The 11,713-nt window shown below is 44.2% G+C and overlaps 1 pseudogene; it reads left to right on the top strand.

The window, feature by feature from the left end:
* Positions 1–8,500: 8,500 nt before the first annotated feature.
* LOC123347323 lies at positions 8,501–9,162 on the top strand (annotated as a pseudogene).
* Positions 9,163–11,713: the final 2,551 nt, after the last annotated feature.

The following is an 11,713-nucleotide window of genomic DNA, read 5'->3' as shown; positions in this document are numbered from 1 at the left end:
GACACTTTTTTTTTTTGTCATTAGAAGTTGGTGGAAATGGCAGAAAGCATGATTTTTTCTTCTTTGTACTAATTTGCACATTCTCAAAGAGTGTGCTTTCACAAGTGACAATAAACCAAGCTAAATACTACTGCTTTTGTTCAGCTCTTCCTGCATTATTGATTTCCCATTATTAAAATCTTATCTTTATATTTCATATTTAGTCCAAATAGATATTCATTTTCAAATCAACTAAATATACTTTTAAGAGAATTAAAGAAGAAAACTAAGTATTTTGCTACTATTTTGACAAAATTCAACTTTGGACAAGTTGGATTATTGCTTCCATATGGAAAGTTTTAGTGAAACCAGTTAGACTAGTGCCTTTCCATGCTCCGTCCTTTAAAAAAGGTTCAAATTCCAGCAAATCCATATAAGCACTGAAAATAGGGACCATATGTGTCTGCTACTAAATGCTATCATGTATTGTGAAGGTACTTTTAACAGGACAACACTCAGAAGAACCAATTAAGCTAATTATATAGTGTTCTGTTGATGATTCCTTTTACCTTCTTTTAATTTTAGAGTAAAGCTTTCTTTCAGAGGAACCAAAAGATTATCCTGGATAAACTGAATTCCAGAGCATAAAGGAAAAAGATGGGGTTTAAAAACCACTCAAGTATGGATCTACATCAAAAGGGAATCATGTTGAATATTGCTTATCTGGGTAGGGAACTTCAGAGAACTGTCTTGTTTTGGAAGGCTCACTCCTGAAAATATTTAATCACCCAGTTTGTCAGTGCACATCTTTCTAATGTGTAGGGAGAAGTCAGTATGTTGTAATGAGATCTCAAAACATAGAAGTGCCATTGATCTTTCTGCTAACAGAAAGGGTTTCACAGACCCCAAATCTCAAGGCAATTTAACATCACATCGTAGCCTCACCAAAATTAAGCAAAAGTGTCAGCCCATTGGGTGTCCTTTCCCTCCAATCCCTCACTGCTCACACTTAGAACTTTTAAAATCATGCCAACCATTTTTAATGACCCACAGAATTCATACTAGGATGTAAAGTGTATCCTGTTCAGTATGTTTAAGGTCATGTGAATTCTCCTTCAGTGGATATATGTACCATGGAGTGGGTTGTAAGGGATTAAATGGGAAGGGCTCTCATTACTTTCTACACAGTGACTTCATCTTTTTCAGTAAAAGGATTATAATACTGGTAAAGGCAATATTTTCCACTTGAATTCACACTGTAGAACTCTGAAGCACGACACTGAGAGGATGATTTTGTTCAACTTTTAAATTGACATGTTTTGTTGACACCGAGGACAAATAGAATTGCACAACAGGTTTAGATTATTTTATGTCAGCCAATACTTTTGTGGTAAAAATCAAACAATTCAGAAACTGGGTTTAGTTCAGGTGTGATGCAAAAAATCTGGAAGCTTTTCTGAAAGTATTCATACAAGAAAATTGGTATTTTTGTGTTCAGTCACTTTCTAAAGATTTAATATGGCATGCCATAAAGTGCCTGAGCACATGACAGCTGGATAAATTGCAAATTATAATATCTCATTTACAATATTCCCAACTACAAGCATTCAAAATCATCTCAGGAACTCCAAAATAAAAAAGATTGACTTAAAAATCATGAGGGTTTTGGTTTTTTAAAAATATATTTTTTCTGTCTTTTTATTTGCCTTCTGAACCCTTACGGTTCACTTTTACAATTCTTTTTCTGCAAACATGAGGAATAGAAACTTATTTTAAAAATACAATAAATAAATCTGAGATTCTCACATAATCACAGGAATTCAGAAGCTGGTACTTTAAGAAAAAAACCCACCAAATATCATGAGACTTTTGATAAAATTGTGAACATTGGTTACACTGGCATTAGTTACACTTTTTCTGCAATTCCATTTCTACAGCCAACTGCCATAAACTAGCATCCTCTTTAATGAGGAAGACAAATTACCACCTATTTACAATCTGCTTAATTAAGGCTCAAGGACTCACCCCAGTAGGCCCCTGGGTCGGAGACCCTGGCCCTCTACGTGTGGTTATGGGCAAATAGGGAGTAGACAGCCCCAAAACTTTCAGGCAGGGGGGACAATATCTTCCTCCTCCTCCCCACAACTGAGCCTAGGCAGCGGAGAGCCAAGGAGGAAAGGGGAGGCCAGTTGCAGCTTTAGAAGTGCTGCTGTTTATGCAGTGAGCAGCAGGAGATTTCCCCCTTGTGTGAAGCTGCCGGAAAGATGACACAAGAAAATAGCTCCGCTCACTAGCTGAAAGGCAGCGGCAGCACCAGACCCAGCCAGCAGGGGCAATCAGAGAGAAGACCCCAGTTTCCCTCCTGCTGGCAGTGCTCCCAAGTAATGGGGGTAGGGTGGCCAGACAGCAAATGTGAAAAATCAGGACGGGGTGGGGAGTAGTAGGAGCCTACATAAGAAAAAGGCCCAAAAATCGGGACTGTCCCTATAAAATCGGGACATCTGGTCACCCTAAATGGGGGAGAGGGGGAGGGATGGAATGAGTCCCTTCACCACAGAACAGCTGCCCACTCCTCCACCCAATGGAGGGAAAGAAGATATTGCTAGATGGGGAGAGAGAGCCTCCTGTTGAGAAGACAGGCACAACATGTGGTTAGGGTGGGACACAGAGAGCTCTATAAACATGCACAGATTCACATGGGCATGGAGTAAAATTTTCAGAAGGCTCCATGGCCTGAAGCACACACACTTTTATGGGGTAAATATAGGACATGGTGCAAATCAGGGGCTTTCAGGAGGTGAGGATTCCACTCATCTGTGAAGCCAGCTGCTTGTCCCCCATCCACAGGGGCAGCTCCAGGCCACAGCACGCCAAGCACGTGCTTGGGGCGGCATGCTGTGGGGGGCGCTGTGCCAGTCGCCGGGAGGGCGGCAGGCGGCTCCGGTGGACCTCCCTCAGGTGTGCCTGCAGAGGGTCCGCTGGTCCCATGGCTCCGGTGGAGCATCCGCAGGCACGCCTGCGGGAGGTCCACTGGAGCCGTGGGACCAGCGGACCGTCTGCAGGCACGTCTGTGGGAGGTCCACCGGAGCTGCGGGACCGGCGACCGGCAGAGCGCCCCCCGCGGAGTGCCGCCGTGCTTGGGGCGGCGAAATGGCTAGAGCCCCCCCTGCCCATCCAACAAAATTTGGGTCAAAATGACTCCACTGCTATGATGTGGCCCATTACTACACATACATACTGCCTGGCAACACCACTCCACTGGTGCAGCATAATCACACACTCCCAGGGGGCTCTAGTGCAGAGGTGGCTCCTTGCAAAAGAGTACAGTTTCTGGTACTATCAACTTTCCTCTGATGTTTGCACTGTGTGCATGAGAGTGGGCTTCACAAGTGCGCATCCCATTCTCGCCCTGCCGCTCCTTCCCCCTACATGTGACTTCAGTCTCAGGGAAAGCCTTCTGCCAGGTCCCAGGAAGGGGGAGGAACAAAGCTGCAGAGGAGAGGAAGAGCAGCCCCTTCTGCACAGGAAAGGAACAGCCATACCCAGAGGAACCCCTTCACAGAGAGACCAAGTGAATTCCAATCTGGCAGCTGATGGTAGAAAACAGTACTATCAGCTATGCCCAGGAATATTAGATCCCCACCATGCCAAAAACTCCTTAGCAAATGCCACGTGATAACTGTTATCTCCCAATAAAAATGAAAAAAAACAAAATCAAGTTGACAAGCAAAACAATCTCAAGAATGCAAAGACTAGCTGCAGAGTGAGAAAGAACCAATGTGCTCTTGTGAGATATGCATAACGGATTTTATTATCCCAGCACTGGCTAACCAATGTTACTTGTGTCATCCTGTTAACATTATCAGCTCTAGGAAATCAATTGTGAGTTAAATGATAGTGTCTCACATTCGTGCTGCTTTAGTTTTATCAGCATTTATTTGAAAAAAAAACATCATTTTCATTTGAAAATTAGTCCTATGTTAAAATCTGGAATATGACATCTCAGTTCAGAGATATTAAATATTGGCTCAACAAATATTAGAAGTGGTAAATCCAATTCCTTGGTCATTGCTCTAGAAATATAGTCCAGAGCTGGAGGAAAGTCTATTCTATTCATTTGTTTGTTTATATCCTATAACTTAAAAACAACAAAAAGAGTGTGACTCAAGTTTTAAATCATACTCGTCTATGTAACCATGTATTGATAATTACCCTTATCTTCCCTCCCTGTTTCTCAGCACCAGCTCTAGTATCTTATCTTAGATCCTAAGCTTTTCATGGCAGTGATGGTGTCCTTCTGTATCTTTGAACCACATCTGGCACAATGGGGCCACATCCCGAGCATGACTTTTTGAAGCGACTATAATAAATATAATTAGTAAGATCAGTGTCCCAATCATTTATGCAGAAATCCATTGCTCTTGTATTCATTATTCTTTTATTACTTTTTAAAGGAAAACTTTGTGCTTAGTTCTGTTCAGAGATTAAAAAAATAAAACAGGACAATGTGACATAGAGAATGCAGAACAAGCATGAAAATACACCACTATATGTAGGAGCACAGCAAATGGAAATGGATGCGAGAAAAAGAAAGGAAAATTGGATCACTAGTGTTGTCAAGCTATGAGTGTTTTGTGTGGGAACAGTGGGTTTCTCACTCACACCAGTTCAGCATAGGGAGTAAGAATAGGCAGAATTCAGGTTGATTTCTTTCTTAAACAATTTGTTTAAATGTAAAGTTCCAATAAATAAGGTAGATTAGAGGGTACGTCTACACAGCAATTAAATACCCCCAGCTGGCCTGGGTCTGCTGACTCAGGCATGCGGGGCTCCAGCTGCAGGGTTAAAAATTGCTGTTTAGATGGTTGGGCTTGGACTGGATCCTGGGCTCTGGGACCCTTCCCCTCTGCAACCACTGTAGAGTCTTGGAAGAAATGCTGTATTATTAGGGTTGGGTGGCAGTTTCTTTTGCAGAGCGAAAGTTTGCTGCCTGCCTTAATCTCTCTAAATAAAATAAACTCTTGAGGCAAAGTTGCTCCCTGACAGCTAGGGCCTGATGTTTTGGTTGAGATTCTTGAAAAAAAGGTTTTACCTGCACAGTGTTTGACCACCTCTTTTCAAAGACTGGTGGATATAAAGCAAAATATAAGTTACACTAAGAAAATACCCAAACACAGCATCAATGATTTCTCCTCCAATGGAAAACCAGCCTGCAAGCCTCCAAAATCTGCAACCAGTTGGTAGACAGGTGAAAATAATGTAATAAAGTAACTAGAAGGATTTCTCTTGTGAAAACACTGCTGGTTGCTGAAATGTATAAGGAGCATTTCATGAACCTGTGACAATGTCATCACAGTACAATCTTTATTTTAGGATTTTCTACAGTGTCCATCACCATGATATCTAAGAATTATATAGGTAAATTAGATCTACATGATGAGCTCAAAGGTGGGGTTTTCTCAAAGGACTCATCTACCTTTTGTAATCCCCACCCAGGTTTTAGGAAGACCTTCTAGATCATATATATATAGTGTGTGTGTGTGTGTGTGTGTGTAACAATCTGGACCTGATCCAATATATACTGAAGTCAATGGGAGTCTTCTCAATTCAATGACATTGGAATGAGGTCCTTGGTTGGAAAGCCACAAGATGCATGGTCTTTTCTGGGGAATCTCTGTGAGACTAAAGGAGGACTGCTGTGTATTCATCTGCTTCCACCCCTGACCTACCACACCGCTCCCAGCTCACCCAATTCTTCCCACCTCATGTGGATAGCTGTCCTTCAGAAAGGGTGCTGTGAGGTCCATAGGCAGGTGGAAGACAATGCCACAAGTGGTTGATTCCCTTTTTCCATGTGGGCAGAGAGATCTGTGTGCAGCTTGTCCCTCTTTGTACAGATATGAAGGGGAGAGGGCAATCTGGCTCTGAGTGTGTTCTCAGGTATACCAATTATTCCAGTAAAGCTTGTGAGGCAAATCTTGAAGTCCTCCAGTTGTCCTCTATTCTTCTTGAAGAAAAACTCCTATTGAAGGCTATGAAATTTTGCTTCAGTAAGTACAGCGTAAAAACAGAGTGAAGATGTCAGGATTTGATCCAAGGAGAACAGATAATTGGCCTCTACATTTTAATCTGACCTTTAAAAAAATCTATTTATAGTTTGTTTTTTATAAAAAGAGAACAAATGTAACATATTTTACGGAGTAATAATTTTAGTTATATTTGTTTTTTCATATTTGGTCTGGTGCTGTTTCTATGCTACTTCCTTTCAGACACTGAGCTAGACACTCAGCTGACATATACTGGTATAGCTCCACTGAAGTAACTGGAGCGAAGACAATCTAAACAAAGTGAGGATATGATCCCATATATTTACTGTTGCAGCTAATGACATCAGGAAACAGTTTAGAAGCTTGCCTCTCCCACTGTGCCCACAAACTGTGAGAGCTCCTGTGCCTACACTTATTTGTGGGTTCAATTAATGTCTCCATTAATGCTCCAATGAAGCACTTGATTGTACTCACACTTCAGGTACTTATCTGCCTGCATTAACTGTACCTACAAATTATTACTGACAAAACCTAATCCCTGGTTAAGGCTGCACTGAAAAGTTGATCTTCAATGTGAAGCTTCTTGACTTCTTGAAAACAATTTCTCTCTTAGTTCAGCAGAGCTGCAACTGGTGACATTAACCAAGATTAAAACAATTTTCATAGTTCTGTTCTCCCCTTAATCACTTTACCAGTTAACTTCATCACTTCCTTTTTATACCAGTGTATGAGATGCAAAAACCAAAAAGAGACTGTAAACGGGCGGTACTCACCCCTGCCGCGCCTCCTGCTGGTCAGTCCCGGATTGTCCCGTAGTTCTGCTCTGGTGCGCCCCCGGCAGGCTGGTGACCCGCCTGTTCTCTGGCCCCGGCGTCCCTCCCTGGACCCGGTGCCCGCTATCTATAATTGGGTCTCCCCCTCCCAGGGGAACCCCGCGCTACTATCCCCGCCTTGCCTCAGTAGTGGCTACTGACAGTCATGGTCTAGCCCCACACCCTGGGGCAGACTGCAGTATCAGCCCACTCATCACAGGCAAAGGGGGTTTGGACCTGCTGCTTCGTCCTACCCCGGGCTGCCCTCTGCAACCCACAGTACCTATGGCCCTTCGCTAGGCCGCAGCCTGGGGCTGTCCTGGCTAGAGCTTCCCTGGCTCCTCAGCCTATCTCCCAGCTCTGCTTCCCTCAGGTATCTAGCCTCCAGCTAAGCAGCCAGGCCCATCCCTCTCTGCAGGCAGAGAGAGACTCTCTGTGCTCTGGCTTCCCTGCCTCTTATAAGGCCCAGGGCTTCAGTTTGGGGCGTGGCCTCCAGCTGTAGCCACTTTCCCCATTAGCCCAGCCTCCAGCCGCAGCTCTCAAGCACTGCCAGGCTGCTTTCTAAAGCCCTCAGGGCTGGAGCAGGGTCCACCCTGCTACAGAGACCCTTACTTCCAGTAAAGCCATCTCTCATTGCAGAGATAAAATATATTAGAAGGAGCTTTCTCCCTATTCAATCACTGTTACAAATACTCCTCTTAGAGGAGCAGCACAGAATATCACTTCTGGGTTCTATTTCTGGCTCTGCCAACCTGTTGTGTAACTTTGGGTAAGCCACTTCACCTCTGTGCCTCTTGTGTCCCTGTAACAGAGTGGCATCCACCTCTCCTGAATGCCCTCTTCTGGTCAGGTGCATCTGTTGTCTTTTCTTGATTTCCTCAGCTCATGGTGCCCCCTGTCAGCCGTTGTGTTTATCAGGCGGGTCTTTGGTGACTCAGCCCTCTGGCCAAGTCACACTGTCCATATGTGAAACAAACAAACCCCTTCCAGGGTGCACAATCCAAAATGTCCCCAATGTCCTACAGCCCTCCCCGGGCTCAGTCCTTTAACAGTCCAACAGGGCCCATCACAATACCCTGGCTTGGTCCGGTAAGGTTCCTACTCTGGAATTGACCAGCACCCTGAGGGCTTCTTTCCTGGTGACTACTTGCCTCTACTTGAGTCCTCAGTGACCGCAGCCTTCCTGCTAAGCCACCCTTCTTGGATTCAGTTTGCTGACCACAACTCACTGCTGAGTCAGTCCCAGTGTGGCCCTCTCCCTTAGAGTGTGACAGTTCTAATTTCTTTCCTTAGGGCATAGCCACTTCTTCCAGCAGCTGGATGGAGGGACCCGGTCCCACCTCCTGCTCTGTGTCCCTGTGGGATTGAATGTGAGATGCTGAAGGCTTCTGGATTGAGAACTGTGTGTGAAGGGCTGGCTTTGGGCTTGTTCTCATTGGCCAGCTAATTGTGAATAGGTAGACAGGTGTGTTGAATGATAATTACCCTATGAGTTACAGCTGCGGCTGTGTGGGTTTAATTATCTAATTAGCAATTGTGATTGCTTATCATGTTGTATATAAGAGCATGCTGGGAATGAATAAAGATGGCTGCTTACACACACACTCTCTCTCTGCTTGGACTTCGTTCCTACTCTTGCGATGCAACAAATGGTGACCCCGATGTGATACAGACTTACAGTGCAGTGAACTAGTCAGAACAAGCTGGATCATCATTGAAATAAAACACAGTGAGAGAAGTACAGCTGTGGATGCTTCTCTTTTGAAGGTAATCATCAAAAATGAATTTAAGGAGCGTTACTCGCTGAATCCAGAGTATATAACTGATGTTGTGTATGAAAAACCTTATATCACTATTGAACTGAAACAAAATGTTTCCCAGAAGTCTGCCAAGAGTGTGGATATATCTGACGTGGCTTACTACTTTGAAAAAGATGTCAAAGGTGACTCACACTACAGATAAACATCAGTGAAGAACCTCTAAAATCTGATCAAGCTCTAATCTACTATGTTGATGAAAAGCCCCCAGAGTTTCCATGAAACGTCTGACTGCTGGTGTTATTGCAGTCATTGTAGTGGTGGTACTAGCAATTGTTGCTGGAATTATTGTACTGGTTATCACTAGGAGAAGGAGAGGAAAGTATGAGAAGGCTGAGGCAAAGGAAATGAATGAAATGCAAAGAGAACTAAACTCATAATTGAAGTCACTAGAAGACAAATCGTGAACTATCAAGAAGGCAAACAGAACTAAAACAAGATAAGTACTAGTACCACTGTTGCCAATCTTGAATGAAGATAGTGTTGGTGGCCTGAATTGATAAAAAGAAAAAGAAGGACGCGCCTGGAGAAAAAAAAAAAAAAAAAGAAAAAAAAAAAAAAAAAAAAAAAAAAAAAAAAAACCGCACGGCTTTCACGAGCGAGCAGCTGCTGGAGCTGGAGAAGGAATTCCACTGCAAGAAGTACCTGAGCCTGACGGAGCGCTCGCAGATCGCTCACGCCCTCAAGCTCAGCGAGATACAGGTCAAGATCTGGTTCCAGAACTGCTGCGCCAAGTGGGAACGCATCAAAGCTGGGAGCTGCAGGGCGTCCGAGCGAGCAGCTGAGAGCTGCAGGGCGTCCGAGAGAGGAGGCGTACCTGACAAGTGGCTGGGAGCCGCAGGGTGTTCGAGCGAGCGGCTGGGAGCCGCAGGGCATCTGACAAGGGAGGCACACTCGAACCAAGAAGTGAGCAGCTAATATGGGAACTGCTGCGTCAGCAGATTTGATACGCATCACGGAGCGGTGGGGAGAAAAGTTCCCCTCTGATGCATTATCCTGCCTGTTGCGGTGGGGACGAAGAGGGGGACTTTCCGTTCAATCAAGTAGTAATACTGTTTGGGAGCGGTTGGGCTGTGAGCTCTGGAAATCAGTGGCTCAGGGCGATAAGAAGGTTTTCTCCCTGAGTCCAGTATGGCTCACCGCGCAGAGACGATTGAAGGAGCAGTTCTTACAGCAAAAGGTAATGGTGGAAGCTTATCAAAGAGATGCAAGTTCACAGGACCAGCTGATTAGTGAATTAAAATCTACAAAGAAACGGCTGGATTTGGAAGTGAAAGAATTAAAACGGGAGTTACTGAAACTTCGAAGTGAAAAGCAGTCCATTGATGTTGAATGCTCAAGACTTCAGAAGGAAGTATCCCAGGTTCACCAGCAGATAGTGGAGTTAGAAAGCCACCTCCAGTCAGTGCAAAAAGAACGGGATGCACAAATCGCTGATGGAGGAAATAACCAGGTTTCCCATGAACGGATTCAAGCTTTGGAGATAGAGCTGCAGGCTGTTAGCCACAGTAAGATGATGTCAGAGAAAGAGCTGCAAGAAGTAATTTCACTTACCAGCCAGGAGCTTCGAGAATCTAGGAGAAAGATAAAACTTTTGGAAGAAATAAACAAGAAGTTGGCCCTCGAACTGGAACATGAACGGGGGAAGCTCACTGGTTTTGGTCAGTCTAACATTGCTTTGCGAGAGCACAGCAACATCCTCGAAACACTACTAGCAGAGAGAGAGGCAGACCTGGTGCAGCTGAATCTCCGGGTTCAAGCAGTCCTAGATTTTCAAGCTTTACAGACTGCCTTCGAAAGAGAAAAGTCAAACGTTAATAACCTTCAAAAGCAGGTTGCGGCAGCCAAAGTAGATGCAGCACATAACCGTCGTCATTATAGAGCTGCTGTTCTTGAGCTGAGTGAAATTAAGAAGGAGCTACAAGCCAAAGAACTACTTGTCCAAACCCTTCAGGCTGAAGCAGACAAACTACACGCTATTATTGAATGTGCTCATGCCTCTTTTAAGGCGCTCCTTTTAAGACAAAAAGGGGGGATTTGCAGTGAGCGGGCAGACGCCTTGGATAAGACGCCTGCCGCTCGGTTGCTGCAAGCTCTTAATTGGTTACATCTTGGTAAAAACAGCCAGGTGCCCCCTGCGATTAAACATGTCAACGGGATGACTGGGGAAGAGCAGGGTGCGGCCCCCCGACCCTCGGTCAAATGGTTTGATTATCAGCAGCAAATATGGAAAGGACCAGTTGACTTGCTAACGTGGGGCAGGGGCTATGTGTGTGTTGCCACTGATGTGGGTCCCAGGTGGATGCCAGCGAGGTGGGTCCGGCCTTGGTTGCGTCCTCCGGAGTGACGGCAGGCAGATACGGAGGAGCCTCACGAGACGCGCTCAGATGTCACGGAACCAGAGCCCCCGGAGGAGAGCTGTTTGTTAGCTCTGCCAGGACTTTTTCTGTCTGATCCTCCATGAATGAATTACTCACTTGAGATGATTTTTTTGTGTTTGAAAGAAAATCTGTGTGGTACCATGCAATTATTATTTAGAACTAAGATTTATGTTTTATGTTCCTTGTTATGTTTTGTGTTGTCTGTTTTCTGGCCAGAATTGTTGTTGTATTGTCATGTGGTTTGATGTTTTTTCCTTAAGACCCCCCACCACCCTCAGTGTCAGTTTGATCACCTGACAGCTGAGGGATGTTTCAAAAAAAAAAAAAAAAAAAAGGGGGGGGGGGGTCCTGCAGAGGTTACATCATTTGTTTATTGTGTTTTGTTTTGTTCGTTTGATGTTTTTGAAATTATATGTTAAGGATTGAATGGTCATATAGGTTGATCTTATAAAGTTTTGTTTATGATAGGTTATAATGTTATGCTGTTATGAGTTGCAAATGTTTAATAACATAATATTTGAGTAAGATAGATTGTGGTGTTATGCTGATATAAGTTGAAAATGTTTGGTGAATGTTTTTATCTTGTTTTCCTTTTCCCTTTTTTTTGATTGTAAATAAAGGGGGGAGATGTGGGATTGAATGTGAGATGCTGAAGGCTTCTGGATTGAGAACTGTGT

The sequence above is a fragment of the Mauremys mutica genome, chromosome 1, assembly GCF_020497125.1.
Source record: "Mauremys mutica isolate MM-2020 ecotype Southern chromosome 1, ASM2049712v1, whole genome shotgun sequence".
NCBI classification, from domain to species: Eukaryota; Metazoa; Chordata; order Testudines; family Geoemydidae; genus Mauremys; species Mauremys mutica.
This window is presented reverse-complemented; position numbering and strand designations above follow the sequence as displayed.